Source organism: Protopterus annectens, chromosome 1.part0 (genome assembly GCF_019279795.1).
Source record: "Protopterus annectens isolate FY-2018-M chromosome 1.part0, PAN1.0, whole genome shotgun sequence".
NCBI classification, from domain to species: Eukaryota; Metazoa; Chordata; order Ceratodontiformes; family Protopteridae; genus Protopterus; species Protopterus annectens.
In genome coordinates, this window is record NC_056725.1 from 701,096,979 (window position 1) to 701,117,903 (window position 20,925).

The window sequence follows — 20,925 nt, forward strand, 5'->3', positions numbered from 1 at the left end:
CCATATCCTGCACTTTCAGTATAGAATTAAAACATCATGATTCATGCATCGTGATTGAATCATGGTGAAAGCAGTCAAAATGTTAATTTGTGTTACCATGCAACAACAGATAAATTTCAAACTTGAAGACATATTTTCAGTAAAGGTAGCACAGCTGTGAAGCAGACTAATGGATTACTAAACAGGCAATTGTCTTTAGCTGTCTTTAAATAACTTTTGACAATTGCGTAGGCTTTTTATTTTACTCACTGAGTCTGAGTTTGTATCACAAGCACTTTCACAATGAGCACTTAAACACACACCTAAATACTAAATAGAAAACTAAATGTGAACACATAAAATATTGTTTTTGAAAAACTGAAAGGCACAAAAAAGCATGTCTGAAGTATGACATTGTAGTTTTGCAACATGACCAGCAGATGGCAGTTACTATACAGTTTAATATGAAAGACTACTGACAAAGTGATGTATTTGTATTGCTAGAAAAAACCTATATTGTAATAAATTCATTACTTAAACATAAGATTAGGTTGCTGAATTACCCTGACCAGAGTCCTTTATAGTCCATTTAAATTACCCCCATCCTGAAGTGTCCAGAAAGTGTTGTTTTAGATCCATTTCTTCTTCCCTAAGCTCTAATTCATGATATTAGCATTCCCAGAAATGCACTGCTTCTTCTTCTTCTGTTGCGACCTCCGACCTCGTGATGTCATCGGCTGATGTTCCTGTTGTATTCTGGGTAATGGAATGTTGAAACAGCCCTGAGAGCTTAGGGAACCCTTGTGGAGCTCTAAATAAGGCCTCAACAGGCCACAGGGAGCCTCGTGCACTGATATTATTGTCTAATATCTGCCTGGAAAGATGCTGACATTTAAACAATTCCTTTACTTACATGACAGGGTATTTTAGTATCTAAAGTGAGATTTCATACATTGAGCAACTGCTATAAATACTAAGGTAAAAAGACATAACGCTCTCCACCTGACACATTCCTTCATATGCAGTGCACAGCTTGGTGCTGCATGGATATGTTCACTCACACAAGGATGTACTGAGCAAATATGGGAAAGAATGCAAACCAAAAAGGAGGGAAAACAGTGTCATAATGGACACATGAGCCACAGACATTTTATTTGGTTGTTTTCAATGTATAAAGCTATTTCAGTGCCACAGTTGTCATCAAAAAAGAATTATATTTTGTTTGCTTAGGTTTCCAGCATTAATACGCCAAATCCTGGTGAGTAACAGAATCATTTCATTGCAGCATTAAGCAGCTTTGCTAGCTGCTAGCTGGATGGAAACTTATGGGTTTTTATTAACATTGGTACTTTAACTGTTACTGCAATATGAAGAGTACCTGTGAGCTAACACGACTGACAGTGTTGGTCAGTTTCACTGCTAGTTCTGAAATGGACAACAGGGCTTTGACTTCATGGTTCATAGGCGACCACTAGGCTAGCTGCCCTGAAGGGCAATTTTATGCCTAGCAAATAACCCAAGGTCAAAATCAAACCTTGTACCTTGTGTCTATGAGGTACAGACCTTAACCATCATGCCAAGCCCACTCCTCTTTGAGTTTCCCACATTTGGGGAAATCGCAGGGGTCAACCCAACTGAAGTGTGCAATGGAAGAGACTCACCCTTGGGGAAACCACTTTCTTGATTGTGGTATTCCCCATGTCAGATAAGTATATTTTGCCATCTGTGCTTATAGTTACTAGTTACTGACTGCAAAGATGTTTAAACGGTGCTTACTATAGGTTTGAATCAGGCTACTGGAAGGTGTTGAGCCACAAACACTGAGTTACCTGCTTCCCTAGTTCACTCAAGGAACCTGCAGGCATGGGGTCTTTAGAGATGAGCCTAGGTGATATTTATATGAAGTAACATCAGTTAGCTTCTCTGATCTGTAGTGAAATGGTGGATACAGTGTGAATCAAAAGTTGGCCTAAAGAGGAAAAATTACACTGCTTCATTAAAATTCAAAACTGATTGCTTGCTCTCCTCTGTGTAATAGTATTCTGAATGATGGATTACAGAACCAAGTGTCACAACAGAAGAAACACATATAGAAGCACAAAACACATGCCTACATTCACAGAGGCTCTCAATAAAAATCTGCTCAAACAACCGAGACCTCCAAAGCAGAAATGCAAGCAATCTCCACCCCCCAACACAACCCAAATGACACATAGCCCACAAACTCAGTGTGCCACTCAACTACAGCTCATAAGGCATAACGTACCCAACACTCTAGTCATAGGTGACTCTATAGTCAGGCAAACTGATTTTCCACTCACCAGGCTAAACAAGGAGAAACTTACTGTCAGCTGCCTGTCAGGTGCCAGGATCCACCACATAATGCATGAACGCAGGTCACTCGACAACAAGTACCAGTATGACTATGTCATTGTCCATGTTGGTGTGAATGACCTGAGACATACCTCTCTGGATTACATGAAAAGAGACATGGAGGAGCTCTCTGATCTTGTAGCCCAGGCAGGTATGACCCTAACCCTGAGTAGCATCCTGCCATCACCCAGAATGATACCACAGTACAAGGACAAAATGATTGACTTCAACAATTGGCTAAGCTTCTGGTGTCATTTTAAGTGAATCCAGTATCTGTCTGCCTGGGATGACATGATCAACAGACCACGATGTTTTGCCAGAGATGGCCTGCACCTGTCGCCCTTGGGATTCCGGACACCGGCAAAGGCTCTTGCCACCCCATAGTGCCTTTTTTAGGCAAGGTTCAAATAACAAATTCACCACCGTTACAGGTACAAACAAGCAAAATCTGAGAGTAATGCTACTCAATGCTAGAAGTCTAAACCTCAAAATGCAATCACCCGAGGCACTCCTTAAAATGGAAAACATCGACATCTGTGCAGTGACAGAGACCTGGTTCAAAGCTCCAGAGAGCACCCTTACATTACCAGACTATAATTCATACCACACCTTTTGGCCACCTAACCTGGACCAATACACTAAAGGTGGAGGCGTGTCCATATTCATTAAGGATGTCCACACCTCCAAGCTAGCTGCACAGCATAATGCATCCGAGATTATCCAAGTGCAACTAACTCTGGGCAAGATCGCAATCCAAATTGTAGCTTGCTACAGACCCCCTACCATGCCCCAGGATTCCCACTCCTCTTTTCTTGATACACTGGAAAATATTAGGGTACAACCCAACACCCTAATAATGGGTGATTTCAACTACCCCACCATTAACTGGGAAAACTACTCATGTACCAACTCTTTTGTTCACGGTTTTCTGGAATTAATAAATTCCAATGCCTTGGATCAGCTTATCCACATCCCCACCAGGGGCAGCAATATCCTAGACCTGGTTATTACCAACATAGGCGACTGGTGTTCCACACCAGAGATCAATTCCTCTTTGGTCAGATCCGACCACAAGCTAATCACCCTAGACATCCACATCCTGCCCCCACCTCCCATTAGGGAAACAACCGTAAAAAATTTCTCCAAAGCCAACTTCACGCTTCTTAAGACAAAAGTGGCAAACTTCATGACACCTATGCAGATGGACAATAGAGGTACAACTGCTGACTCCTACACAAATATACTTTATAAGTACTTACACGAGTGCATGGATCATGCGATCCCAAACAGAACCAAGATGCTATCCTCCAAAAAAAGAAAGTCAGTCTGGTGGTCTTCTGCCATAAATAAACTCTACAACAGAAGAAAGAAACTGTTGCAAAAAAGAGTAAAATCCCATGATTGGAGGAACTCCCTGGTCAGCCTCAGTAAGAAGCTGAGATCCTTCATAAGATTCTCCAAAGCCAATTATGTAAACAAAATCACCACTGATTCTAAACACAACCACAAAGCATTCTATAGCTATGTCAAGAATCTCAATGGCAACACTCAGATCTGCTCTGAGTTACAGCACAATGGCACTAAATATACAGAACCAACTGATATTGCCAACATCCTGGCAGATAGGTTCAGTGCTAACTTTACCCCCCCTCTCACCCCCTAAAGGGCCCATCTCTATACCAGAAGAATGCAAAGTTCCTGTAATCACAGCTGCACAGGTAAAAACCTCATTCTCCAAAGCCAAGAACACAGCATCCATGGGACCTGACAACATTCCAGGCTGCATTCTACATCAACTACAGAATGAACTGGCACCCCACCTAAGTACCATGTTCAGTCATAGCCTCACCTCAGTCTTTGTGCCCATTGAATGGCACACTGCAATGGTTATCCCACTCCACAAAGGGGGAAACATGACAGACCCCAGGAACTGCCGCCCCATTAGCCTGATGAGCCTGGTCTGCAAGGTCATGGTATCATCATGGAACTCATAAGCAAAGACACCGGTAATCTCCAAACTCTGGACCCCACACAGTGCGGGTTTGTAAAAAGCAGATCATGTCTCCTAAACCTGATAGACTTCTTTGAAGCAGTCACCAAAGGCGTAGATGAGGGTAAGGTGGTTCACACAGCCTATCTAGATCTCGCCCAGGCTTTCGACACCCTCCCCCACTCTGGAATTATAGATAAACTCACTAAACTAGGTGTAAATCCCTATGTCACAAGATGGGTTGCCAACTGGCTTACTGAAAGAACCCACACTGTGAAAGTAGCTAACTCCAAATCTGACTTTAGACCAGTGACAAGTGGAGTACCACAGGGTTCAGTCCTGGTGCCTCTCCTGTTTGGTATCTACTTTTCAGAAGTACAGGCTAACACAGAAGGTTTTTGGCTAACTAAGTTCGCAGATGACTGTAAACTAGGAGTCATAATCAAAACTCCTAACGATGTGGACATCCTACAAAAGGGCCTCACTGAGACAGATGCCTGATGTCAAAGCCATGGCCTCAAGCTCAATGCCAAAAAGTGCATTGTTATCCCCTTTGGTAAAAACTCTGTACCCATGAACTACAACATAGGTGGTAGTCTACTTAACACTGAAACTGTGATAAGAGACCTTGGGACACAGGTGGACAGTAGTCTCTCCTTTGATAATCACATAGCCACAGTAGTCAGGAAATCCTTCTACATGGCACACCTCATCGCAAAAGGTTTCTTATTCAGAAAAAAGATTATTGTTCCCCTCTACTCATCACTCATTAGACCCATTATAGAGTACAACACCCTTTTTGGTATGTACAGCAACTGGAAAGGACATAGAAATACCTCACAAAGAGGATTACTGGCTTCAAACAGATGCCCAACGCATACCATCTCAAAACCTCCAGTTTTACTCCGTCGCATATCGCCTACTCAGAGACGATCTCTGCCTAACATACAAAGCTATGTCAAACCCAGAGCTGTTGGACATGCTCCACTTAACGAAATCCCAATCCCTCTGAGCTACATGCTCTAGGGACCTAAATCTTGTCACCACAATAAACAGAACATGCTGGAGGGATAGATTCCTGTCCCAGAGACTTCCCATACTCTGGAACAGACTACCTATCTATGTCAAACAAGAGCTCCTCATTAGCACTCTTCAAGAGAAATCTTGATGATTGGATGGGAAATAGGAAATTCACCCCAGAGATCACTTCTGTGGCTCTGCTTGACAGGGGCACAGGAAAATAATTTTCTTGGGTGGTGAAAGCCAGGGTACCTTTTTGGCTAGGCTTATATAGCCCTAGGGCCAATGGCCTTGTACCTACCTATGAACCTATTCCAGCAAGCTAAGTAAGTACTCCCTATATATTTTAATATAATGTCACCTGTGTTGCTTTAAAACATTAATGGTGGGAGTCAAAGAATTGACATATACTGTGTATGTTTTGTACACACTAGGTAAGTTTGGGTGACACTGTGTAAGTTTGGAAGGTATATCTATGTTAGTTGCATATAACGGTAAAGCTCTGACTATAACCCAGATACCCCAAGTAAAAAAAAACAATGACTTGAGTTCTTCATGGCATGGCAGGAAGGATGAGCCTACCTATCCTGAAGGGAGGGATCTTACTGAGCATTTCTGCAGTGAATTCTGGTGGAGACCAGAGTTCAAAGACAGGACAGCAGGGGAAGTTGAGACTATTCTATTGGCCAAGGGTAGAGCACATTATGATTACTCCACATTGGATGATGTCTGAACATGTGGGGAAGTAAGGACTTAGGAAATCCCCTAGGGCTCAGCTTTCTGCTAGCTGCCATTAAGGAGCTAGGTTGTCTGACTCTTCTTCTGCTTGGGACATGACTTTAGTTACCATTCAACCCTGGTCTGGGGAGGTGAGATAAACTGCCTGGTTACAGAATGGCTCCACCTTCATCCTCCAGCATGCATGCTGATGGGGGAGCAGCTAGCATACCAAAAAATGAAAAAAATTAAGTTTGGAATCCACTGTGTAAGTTTGGTACACTTACATGTTATAATCAACATGTACATTGTGTACAGACTGTTCAATTCTTTTGTTGATGTATTTATTTATACATTTGTATTTGTTTATTCATTTGTTAGCTGGGGTAATGATCTGACCTATTTTTAAACCAGTTTATCTACTACCCATAGCTACACAATAATAAAAGGAAAGACGTGATGCTGTATACATGAGTTATATACTTTACAGACATTAAAATAAGTTTAAATAAATATAATGAGAAAGAGTCCAATTCAAAATTATTATTTTACAGTGGAAACACAAATACTGAAAAAAGAAGTTAGTTTTGTGATACTTGCTAATATGAATGGCTACAAGCCAAAACTAAGTTTAAGCATAAATTGCTTGAATAGTGGACATAGATTATATTGCATATACAAAATGAATTTGGTGAACAAGGAAAAGCTAGGATATAGAAATGTTATAGTGTAGTGGTGTGATGGTAAGGAGAACAAAAGGAAGAGTTACATTAGCATCATCAGTCGTCAGGGTTCAACTATTCTTTTATTAACAAATATATCAGGTATTCGATTACCAAACGTGGCTGTAGCCTTCCTATTTACACTGATCATCCTCCACTAATGAATTATATATATATATATATATATATATATATATATATATATATATATATATATATATAGTGTCATGGATGGTACTATGAAGCTCTTCTTCTAATCTATTCAAATCTTGAGAGATAACTAAATAAAGAAAATGTTCTTCAGACCCTGAAGACTTCTATCAAGATGTAAGTGAACATCCACTAGGAATTTTTCTAAAAGTTTAAAAAAATGTTATCCTTCAAAAGCATATGTAATAATTACTTTACTGAGTACATCTGCATTTATTGCTGCTCTGCCTGGCTTATACTATATAACAGCTCATAGCCTTAAATTGCTGCTGTAAATCGCCAAACTTCCTCTAAAAATACTTATATACTGCAGGGACAAAGTAGGCTGAGCAAAATTCAATGTTTCCAATGCCAAGTTATTTTTGTCCATTAAGAAACATCTTCCATCTTGTCTCAGTATCTTATTTTTATTTATTTATTTTTCTGTTTAAATATTTTTAAGATTTTTAATAGAGAAACAAAAAGTTGAATATCCATATTAGTACAGTCCCAAAGGTGGGCTAATAATTGACTAACACTGATCATTACTTTTTGATAAATATGACTGTCATGTGTACTTCTCTTTTCTAATACATTTCATACAATTCCTTCCAAATCTGCTATTATGCATCTTTCTTCAAACATTTACTCTTTTCTTCAAAGTCATTTATAGGCAAGTCCTGATCCTGCATGTCCTTCTATCTTCCTTCAATTTCTGTAGTGCTTTTCCCCTCCCCGTTAACTTAGTTTAATAGTTTAGGTACTTCTGTGTTTGGGCCATAATGACCAGATGACATGCAGAATCCATCATGGAAACAGAAAGTACTTCAAGACCTATCCAATGGTCAAGTTCCTTTATGAATAATGTCATATTATTACAACTTCTTAGTTATAATGGTTATTTGTTAGTTATTTCTTCCAATAACAGGATAGGAATGGAATCAGGAATCTGCTTCTCCTTGCTATGTTAAAGGAGAGGTAGTTTAAAACTCAGATTGTTATCTCTGAGAATCTTTCTATTGTCTTGAAGTCTGAGCCACAGTTGTGACCTCAGGACAGGATTCTTAAGAGCCCTAAAAGAAGAACTACCTCTGATATATTTGTGAATACTGACTGTAGACCAAGATAGTACAAACCGTTTCTGTAACTCACATCTCCTTATGATCCTCATAAATTTTCTTTATACACATTCAAATCACTCTTCATGCAGGTGGAAAACAATAAGTCAAACTCAGGAGATGTATTAATCCAATAACAGCTGTTTGGCACCTGGTTACACAAGATTTTAAGATGATTCTAGAAGCTGTAATAGCCCTTAATTTAACATTTTTCAGTACTGTACTCATAAGAAAAGCTGTTTACATAAATACCCAAGTCCTTAAACACCTTTACAATCTTTGAGTCAGCATTGTTTAACAGAGAAGGAGGAAAACATTTGAGCAAAGTACATAATTTTACACTTATTGCAATTTAACAAAAGTTCATAAACCATTCTTTAATCCATTTTACATGAGTTAGCATTCCAAACTTGAAGACTTTTTTGAGGACATCATGTGTGACAAAATCAAAAGTCTTGGCAAAGTCCAAATACAGTGCCACTACTCCCAGGCTCTCACCCAGAGCTAGACTCTCAGGGTCATAAAAATAATATCATACTAGTTAGAGTTATCCTTCACTTTATAAACCTGCTTTAACACAAACCTAATTGTGATCCATAAGTTTTACCTTTTTTCTAATAATGACTGTAGACACCTTTCAATGCATTTACCAATATTAGAAATAAAGCTGATTGGTTGGTAGTTGGAGGCAAGATCTGTTTCCCTACCCTTAGATAGTAGATAAACTGTCCAGAAAAAATGATCAGGAGCCATGTTACTGGTGCTTTTAATTTTCAGAAGAGACCTCCTAATTATATTGACATACGTCATTAATAATAAAATAGAGTTGGAAATGCATGTTGATACCAGACTATAAAAATAAAAATTGAACATACAAGTCATAGTTCACAGTCACTGACAGTTCCATTGTCTAAGATTAATGGCCCAACCTTGTTTTCACAGTTAATCTGATAATTAACTCACTTTAAAAATGCCTTTTTATTTTCTGGTGCAAATGACAGTTTTTGCTCATAAAGTGATTTTTCACATACAATGGGTTGTCTTACTTTTCAAGCAGCTATATTGTTTTTTTTTAATGTCTCATTGTTTAAGTTTTGATTCTTGTACACCTATTTTTCTTATTAAGAAGTGATGTTTGTTTGCGGTTGCACCAAGGAGGTAATTTAAGTGCGATACTTATGAGTTTTAAAGTAAGACATGATCATAATGCTTCTGAGGTACTCCAACCATGCATAATACGAGTAAAACATTCAGTGATCCAGTTAATTTCATTCATATTATTCCTTAATGACTTATTAACAAATTTTATCACATGATTATTACCAGAACTTAGTCTAGCATGTTACTTTTCCAACAATAATAAGATCCAGACCTGTATGATGGCAAAATACATAGCAGGAGATTCTGAATGTTGTTAAGAAGTGCTATAATGTTGACAAATATTACATCCAGGGGAAATTAATGAATGAATGACTTAATTAATTAACTAAGTGACATTTCTTTCAACTATTAGATCAAGAATCCCCCTAATGGTCCTTTGTAGAGTGGGTATACTTTTCAGTTTAGTATAATTATTTCCTTTCCCTTTTCAGCTGATGATTATATAGGCTTTCACATTGTTATCAAAAGTTTGAAAGTTGTTTTTATCTTTTTATGTTCAACAGTTTTAAGTTTCAGTGTGAATACTGAGCCGTGGTGGTCATTCACATTTTATCCTGTAGCTTTTATTATCAGGGCATTGTTTACTTCTTGTGCTCATCTCATCCATCTATCACATGATTGTCTATGAGAGCTTGTTCATGTACTAGTCTCGGTTCAAATCATATGTAAATTTTAGTAAATATCATAGGAAAGTACAATTATAATCTTAGGATTTTGAATATCAGATATATTAGAGTGTCTTTCCCCACTACATGTCTGCTCTACAATAAATCTTCGAAGAAACAGACTTCATGAAGGATTTTAATGCCATGCTGTACCCCCACCCCCAGGTCTTGTCTACCAGCAACAGAGCATTGTTAGCACTTTTAATTTTGAAATGTATAAAAAAATTATAAGTGACCTCCATCTCCTATCCATCAAGAAAATCAAGCCTAAGTATATATGACTTGTACAACCACTAACCTTTGTCTACCTATTTTAGTTTTAATATTCCTGCTCTTATTCAAGTTGTGTATCATTAATTTTGATTTTGGAATATTAATGGTAGATCATAACTGACCATGAAATGCACTATACAGGTTATCTATTTTTTTTCAAAGTTCTTGGGGTGTGGACAGAAAACCCACATCATCAGCAAAGTCAGTAACTGAGCAGACAAGATGTCTCTCCTTTGGGTATATCCTTGCTGACTTGTGCCATTCTAGTAAAATTACCATCTCAGTAGATTAGAAATAACCAGGGAACATGAATACATCCTCGTGATGAACATGAATACATCATACAAGGGATGTAGGGCACTGTCTGCTGTGGAAATACCGTAACACTTGAACCCCAGGGAGTGACGGCATGCACTGGGTTTCTTCTGCAGGTGTTGGAGGGGTGATTATGATACAAACTTCAAGAATTGCACATATATCAATGGATGCCACAAGTATAAGGTTGTTGGGGTGGGAAGGAGAGACGTCTACTTTTGTTACTGAATAGATTGAGATTTTGTGACACACCAGCTGGAGTATGATGGCAGTAGCTCCATGGTGTGTGCATGTGGGGGAGCACTTATTTGATCCCCTGATATCTGATTTGTGAACTTATGACCTCGTGATCTTCAGTAGGTTTAACTGTCATAACCCCATGTTCCTATTTTCGACTTCTCATATATGGATCAAAATTATTTTTGAAGGTGGTGACATGTTGATCTGTTCTGACTGTGAGGGGAAACTTCTTCTATACTCTTGGAAGAAATTGTGCAATGTATCTGACATATTTTACTGCTGCTATTATTACTGGTAGGTTCCCTAATCTGTCGTTAGCTGCCCCAGTGATGTATTCTGGGTAGACTTAAAAGAGAACTACAACCAGAACAGACAGAGGCCACCGATAAATAACCTTTAATAAACGTGCAAAAAAATGGGGAAAAGTTGGTATGGATGGACAGATGGATTGATAATAGCAATTCCTGAAACCTCTCAAAAGAATTTTGGTATTCCAACCTTATGGTTATTCTGTTGAGGTTTTTAATTTGCTTCAGGTTGCTTGTTGAAAAGCTTCAAAATGTAACATTGCATTCAGTAATGGCCAGATCTATTTATGACAACTTTTACAGCAAACCAAAAGAGTTCAGCTTGAAGGAGAGAGAGACCAGATGATGTTAATAGGGAGTGCTTTTCACTGACAACAGGAGAATGGTGTCCAGAGACAGAGAACCCATGCTCCATTTAAATTAAATCCTGGCAACAGCATTTCTGATTGGATAGACATATAGTAGGAAGTGAATTAAATAATGGATTGCCCTTTTTTCTTTTCTTTCCTTTTTTATTTCTGTTTGTGATAGATGTGTCAGTTTTGCGGTTACTTACTATTTTTCACTATAAAGGTTCTTGGGAAAATAAGGAAATGAGGGAATACACTTGAGAGGGCCTTGTCTTTTTTCTTCTTTTCTCTATGGTTTAAAATGTTTAGAGTTGCAACTTTTACATTTTACAGCAGGATCTTTGCTATGGTTTGGAAGATATATTTAAATTATGATAGCATGTAGGATTACTGGGGTTATTGCGACAGACTGATAGATATTTTATTAACTGTTCAGGTCATTTGTAGAAATAAATGGTTGATATCATTGATTTAAAATCCACTCTTAAAAACTTTATTGTTTCTCTAAAGCAAGATAATGTATTCTGGTATTTACTCACTTACTTCTTGTGATGATGCTTTAGTGACAAAAGTAAAAAAATGACTAAACAGAAAGATAATGGTTCAAATCAGTGAGGCATAAAGCGGTACAATGATCTCTGTGGAGTGAGGAGACATGTCCTTTAGAATTAGGTGGGTTACAATATGTTTTTGTGACATTGGTAGATGCATACTAGTCAGAATTTAGACTGTTCTCAATGGTTATCCATGAAGCAACACAGTGACATAGTGAATAGCATCAGTGTGTGTGTGTGTGTGTGTGTGTGTGTGTGTGTGTGTGTGTGTGTGTGTGTGTGTGTGTGTGTGTGTGTGTGTGTGTGTGTGTGTTTATGTTTGCCCACGTGTGTGCATGTGTGTGAAAGTGAGAAAGGCCTGGCAATTTACTTCCCTTAAGTACTTGTCTAGCAAATGCTGTAGATGGTGGCAATTGTTCACAGCTGTAAGATGCCAAGTCCAAATATGATACATTTATTGTCATTAAAGGTAAGGTCATTACAACTGCACCAGGTATATATTTTTCTACAATATCTTGAAGAACGTCAGCATCCTTTACTAAAACAATGATATTACCTAATTTACAGTCACTAACATACTTTGTTATCTAAAGCCCATTTCCCAGTTTTCTATCTCAGAAGAAACAAAAAAGAAATAAGTCCAATACAGAGTTCTGTGGGACAGAACTGGTGATCATCAAGGTAATAGACAAGTAACTTCTCACCCTTGTATGTTGTGTCCTTTTTCTAAACATGTGTTAAATATAGATTGAAATATTCTTAGCAAAGTCAAGGCAAGCAGAACGTCCTATCAGTCCTTCTTGGTGTTACTTCTTCAGAGAATGCTAGTAGATTGAAAAGGTAAGAACTCCAATTAACAAATTTATGCTTTTTCTTCTTTAACAGAAAAAGGTCCCATACGAATAAGTCTAATCATAGCTGTCTCCCTGATTTTACATAAAGTTTAGGCTGAAGGGTCTGAAATCTTTTGGGTCTGATTTGGCACGCCTTAATGAGATGGGCCAACTACAGTCTACCATTTTGTTTATCATGACTGACAAGGGTCTAGTTAGGCCTTCACTGAATCTGTAAACGGAACCCACAGGTACATTGTCTGAGACAACGGAATTTGAATTTCTATTATTATTATTTATTTTTTTAGACAACAATTAATCATATCTCTGGTTATCTGAGAGATGCTTTAGCACCTGGGCGTGCGTTGTTTCCCATGAAATTTGCACATTTTCTTTCCAAACGTACATTGGTAATTGGGCATTTGAGCAGTAGAGCTGGAGTTAGGGGTACGGGTATAGTTAGGGGTATGGTTAGGGGTATTGGTATAGTTAGGGGTACAGGTATACTTAGAGGTATGGGTATAGTTAGGGGTATGGGTATAGTTAGGGGTACAGGTATATGGGTATAGTTAGAGTATGGGAATAGTTAGGGGTACAGATATAGTTTAGTGAATTAGGCTATGAAATGTTATAGGAGTATATAGGACTGCAGCTCAATAAGGGCTGCCTTAAAAGAAGTATTAGTAAGAGGGATGGTCACCATCTATTTGACAGACTACAGAGAACATTGGTGATTTGAACTCCAGGACTGGAAACGTCTTTCCCTAAGACTGACTGCAGCAGTAAAATACTTATACTACAAGGAGTGTGCAGGCTTAATGGGACTTTTTCACCCCTGATGCCATGCAGATAAAAAGTTTTTTTCCCCCCAACTTTAGGAAACTTGACATTTTGATTGTCAACTATTTTAATGGGGTGCCAAGTGTATTTGCACTCTGTTGAGTTTTGGGATGAACAAAATATGATACAGAAATTGACAAATGAGAAAGCTCAGTAGACGTAAAATAGTGACTCTTCCGTTGCATAGGCAGGTGAAATTTTGGAACCAAAACTTTTTTTTTACTTCCCAGAGGATCTATGTCACATGCTAATTTAGGTCTTGTAGAATAGCTTAAATGTACAAAGTTGTCTGGACTTAGATATGTCAGCTTATGCTTCAGAGTGTATTTTTTTTTTTAATTTGGACAAAAACATTAAAAAAATAATTGAATTTAAATTGCACACTGATTCTGGATTTTCCAGTTGCATAAATGAATTCAAATTGCACCCCTTTAGATAACAAGAATATTTTTTTCTTTAAACTCATTTCTGGTTTGACCTGATAAACCTACAATGAGCAACAGCTCTGATATTACAGGAAAACCTCTACGTACACAAATAAGGAATACAAGCTGCTGTTGCAGTTGGTAACACTTGGCGTGGTTAAAAGTCTGCATGTTGTTCATAAGAAAAAATGAAGGCATTTATGTAGTTACTTATATTACTACTAATTATATTAATTATATTACTACTAATTATATTAATTATATTACTACTAATGTGCAGAAACTGTCAGTGATGCAGTCGTATGAGAATGCATGAGATGGAAGCACATTTCAGAGACTTGAATAATTCGAATGTTGATGCAGTGCAAGGCCAGTTAAACAATGTACATATAGCATGACACGTGAATAACAGTATGTATTAATGTTTATTGCCCAGCAATCAATTATAGTAATTGAATGCGAAAACCTGTGTCTGTAATTGTTACTTCAATGTAAGCGTAGAGACATGAATTGTACAATAGTGAGTCAGCGCAAGGAATAACGGTGACTTCATGTAAAGCTCTGCACACCTTTTGTGAGGATTGGGATGCTTACAGGTGGAACATCATATTAAGCTTTTGCTAGAAGTAGTTCCTGTGATCAATGTAGAAGGCCCATTACTCTTAGAGCTAAAACTGAGCAAACACTGAAGCACACAAGAGTCACTAGGAGTGACCCTTAAACAAACTGAATGGCTCAGTAGTCCAGTTATTGCACTTAATCAGGACAAGCTTAGAATATATACAAGATCTCAATAAACGTATCATAAGGGAAACATAACCATTTGCAGACTACTGACTCCAGTGCTTGATGTAAACCAATGACTCTGGCAAACCAAGCTTAATGAAGAACATTGCAGACTGTGTGCATCTAACATGCTTTTGGCTAAATACAGAATTTAAGGCTAGCTCTTGGGATTTTTCTGGCTCCAGAAGTGTCCCAACATAGTGTAGTAAATAGAACTGAGAGTCTGGGGGGTGAAGTTAACATTACTGATGTAATTTCAATCTGGGCTGCTACAAGGCAGGAGCATGAATATTGGATTCAATCTTACTAAGTATACAGGCAAACACAAGTGATATCTGGTACTAGGTTTAATTATTCCATGTGTTTCACTTTGTATTTAATTTATTTAATTGTGTTCTACTGTACTTGTATATTTTAATTGTACCTGTCTTTTATTAGCTTACTTTTTATGTGGAACTTTTCTCCCCAGGTCTCCGGTGAAAAAATGATTTGTTTCCAGTCGGACTTCCCCGGTTAACAAATGTAAAATAAATAAATAAAATAAAATGACAACTGTCTCATTAACCTGTTGAATAAAATATAGCATTATCAGATGTGCAGCCTCAGAATTCCATACTGGAAAAGGCATACTAGAAAAATCATAATCTTCAGATGCAGCTTCTAGAGAGGATGGCTAGATGCTGTAAAAATAAGTATATCCTATAACTGAGCTTTATTTTTCCCTTTAAAGGTGAACTGTCATGCATACAATGTTTATGTTAATGTTTAAGAATAGCAAAGCAATTACATCCACTCATCTGAAGAATCAGATGCAACTAAAGTGCATTTATTTTATTTTCTTAACTTTTTAATCAGGTGAATGGACTGGACCCTTTTCAGCTCTGACCCAGATGAACTGGCAAATTACAGGAGTTTATATATTTCATAGCAGATGTCATAGTGAATAGCTGTGTTATAAATGTACAGCGTTGTACGTGCAAGTAGACAGGTAGATAATGATATATGCAGGTTAGCAGACATGCATATGTACATTTCTGTATACAAGTGACAGATACAAACTCTAATTGCCAAACCCTTAATCTACATATATAATCTCTCCCTGACAAAAGATATGGTGCTGACAGCCTTAAAACAGTCCTATGTATTTCCCCATACTTAAAATACCCTCTCCCATAACTGTCAAGCACTTTAAAACTATCTCCATCCAATCCTGTACAAACAAATAATGAATTGATTAATGACAATACATTGCTATCAGACAAAACACATGATTTTAGAAATGCCTTCAGTACCACCACTGACCTGATCATTGCAATTGACTCCACTTTCTGTAACATTACTGATGGTCTGATCTCTGCTGGGTTGCTTGTAGATGTGACAATGGCAGTTATAAATGGTAACCTCAACATTCTTGTTATGAAACTCAACACACTTAAGTTTGAAAACAACTCTATCAAGTGCTTCTAAATTTACCCGGAGAATAGAACATCCAAGTCCACACTAACACAACCTTTTATCATAGCTTGCCATACTAAATACCAGAGGGTCACAAAGTTCAAGTCTGAGTCCAATTCTATTTTCATAATTTATTAATGATCATACAAATGGCTTCCAACCCCTTGATGTCATACTGTATACAGATGACATCCTGTTATTACAAGTAAATAAATGCCCCTCTGATCTCCAAAACAAACTACAACAGTCTTTCTCTAAGCTATGCAACTGGCCTGATTGCATTCACTTTTTAGTTAACCACAAAAAACCATTCCCTTATACTATTTACAACTCCTCAAAAACTCCCTGCTCTACCTGTTATTAACATCATTGATGACCCCAGCAATGTCATTCCCTTCATTTTTGAATATAAATATGTAGTACTTAACTATGATCGTTCTCTAACTTTTTCAAATTATATAGACAAAACAACCAACATAGTACTATCTCACCTTAAAATCTGCTACAGAATCTCTCATTTACTCTCCCCTTCAGCTGTCTTTCCCTGGCCAAAAGTATTCCTTTCCCTAAACCGGAATACGGTCTTCCTCTGATTACCTTTTATTCGGCATATCATTCCCAAATACTTCAGATAACAGAAAATAAAAGTACAGATTTGCCCTCTTTGCTGACAGCAAGGCTTCTAGACAACAAAAGGTTAACTTATCTCATAGATACACTTCTTCACAAAATGCCAAACAGATGCTTCTGCATACCTTTGAAATGGAAACAACCCATCCAACATCTGACTTATTCGAAAAGAAGCACTCGGGAAAATGCTACCACATTAAGCAGACCTCCAGAATTTTATCAGATGGTTTAATCAGGTCAGGTCTTGTCTGAATCGGTCTTGAAGTCATCAGATAAGCTAATGAATACTACTACTGCTGCTGAAACTTGTCTGATTATGTTACACAAGATGAAGGACATCTACCTCAGCTGAGTGTCTCTGAAGTTGTCACAGTTCAGTGGTGATGCACTGTAACACAGCAATTCCTGTATGTCCAAAGACGTACCTTTTATATTTGATAAATCAGATTTGTATATAAACCAGATTTCAAATCTGTGTGTATTTCACAGCTTGGTTATCAAAGTTCCACAACTCACTTGTCTCGCTATGATGTAGGTGTGCATTTCTGCAATGCATAATTGTAAATAGATCCATACAGAATGTATTTCTCCTGTTTAATAAAATGGAGCTTTATATATATGGCTGGCATTGCATCTCTAGAAGTAGTATTAGCCAGGCTTGTGTCTGGTGACAATGTCAGGTTCACTGGTTTCCACTAAAAGCTGATGTTGGACGCATGCCTGTGTCTTAGTGTAAAATACCTCTGTGCCATCCTGAACTCTATAAAAAATACTTTTCCAGAGCTGACACTGTATTCTGACCACTTGAATAGATCTTTTTATTGTTAGTAATAGACTTCAGCTTGGAAAAGTGGACACTTTAGCCCCTGAGGTGCATGTACCATAGCATGGTTATCTACGTGGAGAGCAGTGAGTAGAAAGCCACACAGGACAGCTACAGGGGTTTCAGGCAGACAAATCATAACCAACCTGTTATGTTCTCAACATGGATGCCAAGAAATTCACCTCAACAGCAGAGCAATATGAAGCTTAAGATATGAATCTTTGACACCTGAGTTAAGAAAACAACTACTCTGTTATTATTGGGAGCCCTAATAATAAATCTTTGTGATACATGAAGCTTTAGCTAGTGCAGTGTAGTACGTTACAGATAAAAGTGTAATCTGAAGTTCTGACAGACATAAAACATGTAGCTGTGCCACTCTCCCGTGGGATATGAAGCAACCATAGGTTTGATGTGCTCACTGCTATCTATAGTGCACACTCAGTGATTTGTATTTTCACAGCTTCCCCACCATCGTTCCTCAACAGCTCAGTACTTTTTTATTTTGAAGTCACTAAGCACCTGTTCAAAAATACAAAACACCTACCACACCCGGATTCAAAATCTGATTTTACTGTTTTTAGCCTTCTTTTATTCATAAAATGAAACTGCAGGAAGTACATAGTCTGTTTTAAACTACAACTCAAAAATGTACCAGAAACAAGAACAGCCAACTCTCCCCTTAACTGCAGTATTGCAAACAGCAAAGCTGAGAATATTGATAGTTGTGAAAGATTTTTTTATTTGTTTGTTTGCTTGTTTGTTTTACTGTTTTTACATTATTCTGAAAAAGTACTTATCCCAAAGATAGTATGTGTACAGGATATTGGGGCAATTTTTTTCTCCAGAATAATTTGCACACTAATCTGCAGGGTCTCAGCAGCAAAGTCTTCCTTGACTTTTTCATTTGGTAACTGTGCAGCTCTTATCTTACAAGTTTCGGAAGAGTGAAGTAAGTATACATGTGTATGTACCTATTACATAAAACCATGGAACAGACGTTACTTGCAGATTACTGCACTGCATATTAGTGGTCAGTGCTAATTAACTTCACTCCTGCACACTAACAGGCACATATTCTTAACGCTGCAGCAGGACATTCAAAGTTGTTTTCAGATAATACGCCGATGCTGCTCCTCTCCCCTAAAATGAACGTACCAGTGGTATTTTCTAGCAAAACCTATTATGGAATAAAACTTTTAATATGTATTATTACACTGTTCATGCTACACATGCACTAAGTTATTGACAAATGAACTTTTATTTATTTTTGGGGGTATCAGTAAACTGTTGTGTGCCATTTATTTATTCATATAAATATTTTAGAAAGCATCATTTGAAATTCATGATGTGATAATGCATGTCATTGCCTGTTCCACTGTGGTAAACTAGATTTCATCTCAAGCAATGCTGAACATGCAGTTGGCATTTTTTATGTAATATCTGAGCCTATTTACTAGGCTGATTTACAAAGAGGAACTTGTCATCTCTACAGAGCAGAAACAGTTAGATTATTGATAAAAGCCTTGCGATAGAAAACCAGTTTAAGTTGGCCTATGTTACAATAAATAGTCACATTTTACGTGATAGTATTACTCACAATAAAGAAAATCCGATTTTATGAATTTAGAAGATTTAAAGTGTTAAGCATAAGACCTGCAGTTGACAGAGAACTAGACAATATTTCCAAGTCACATATTTATCCCATAGCAGTGAAAATACCAACTTGGGTGATCCTTGGAAACGTCATTGAAGAACATTCTATGAAATTCTGGGAGTCTGAATACAAGATCTTCAAATAAAAAGAAATCTAAACACATAAAAATGAACATTCAAAGCTTAAGTTTAAAACACTCACCATAATAACATTGTGTATTAAAAGACATTTGCTTTCTGATTTCAACTTCAGAAATGATTAGCCACCATTGTAGGATGGGCTGTGAAAAACTCACCACTTGATAGCATCAACAGCTCTGAAACCTTACCTTAAGATCACTCTTGTCAGAGCCTCTATTTTCTAGTATACTGGCTTTGGTGGTGTTGAAGTTCTCTGTCCCAGACTTTGTTAAAGCACTAACACTGACATCAGATCTCTATGTGGAAGTTACCCAGTGCAGCAAGCTGACAGATGCTTTGATGTATAAACCTGAACTCCTGCATGGAAAAGGCAAACAGGAGCACAGTGTCTGTTACTTAGAAAGGGGCAGGGCTTTCCATGGGATTGGCTGCTTTTTTTTTTGTGCCTTTGGAGAGTCAGAGATTTTGAAAATGTAGCCTTTGCAATATTGTGTAGGGTGTTTCTGCCATATGGTTTACACTGTGTTGACTTCTGCACTCAAGACAGAAGCAAGGTAGCAACTAGTTAACAGGAAACGTGAATAATTTATTTAAAACATGAGTTAAAATAGGTTAACTGTATTGCAAAGTAAAGGACTGGAAATGAATCCTAACTGTAGTAGGAGAATATGTGACAAATAATTAAACTAATGTTGTTTGCTGATTCCCCAAAATGTGAAGCAGCCCTTCAATAATTTGTTTAAGCCAATGCAATGTTATTTACTAAAATTCTAAACTTACTCTTCAAAGGCAGCATGTAGTAAACTGTATTTGAAGTTTATGTGTCTACTTCTAAGAGTGTTTAGTGTGCAGCATTCATCAGAAAGAGGGGGAGGAATTAAACACAGAGCTGAATTCAGTTTGAAATACTTAACAGCAAAGCATTTTCTCTGAACACCATTCCAGAACTGCTGCAACATAACATTGCCTTTTTTCTGACTGATTTCAGGGTCACATTTTGCAAAGAAGACTCCAACAGCAAAACAATGGCCTAAAGAGTTCTGCACTAGAATAGTAGGATGAGGAAAATGCCATGTCCTCCTCTGTCTGAACAGAAAGCTTAAGATGCTTTAAGGCCAGTTTCAGAAATTCATGTAGAATAGTTAATGAAATGCACAGACAAAAATCCGATGACAAAGAGATTAACTAACAAGCACACTTGTTTTTTACATGCACAGAAGTGTGGTGTAAGCAAGTTATTATTATTATTGTTACTTTTCATTTGTTTCTGTTTTTAGCCTTACTCTTTTGAGTGGTATACAGGTTAGTCCCTAAAAACAGACTAGATTCTCTGATTACTGTATTGTAGGTATGTTGTTCTTA

At 37.5% G+C, this 20,925-nt stretch overlaps 1 protein-coding gene and 1 pseudogene across 2 annotated transcripts in view; both read right to left on the bottom strand.

Annotated features, from left to right (window-relative positions):
- Positions 1-19,943, bottom strand: part of PRX (periaxin) — a 458,732-nt gene extending 438,789 nt beyond the window's left edge. The window contains exon 1 of one of the 2 annotated variants that reach the window (XM_044062334.1): positions 19,752-19,943. The gene's annotated coding sequence lies outside the window, so the exon portion shown is untranslated. Of the gene's footprint in view, positions 1-16,160; positions 16,304-19,751 lie in introns of those variants that run through there. The other variant, XM_044062343.1, reaches the window with a different exon arrangement.
- Positions 1,560-1,692, bottom strand: LOC122802052 (annotated as a pseudogene).
- Positions 19,944-20,925: the final 982 nt, after the last annotated feature.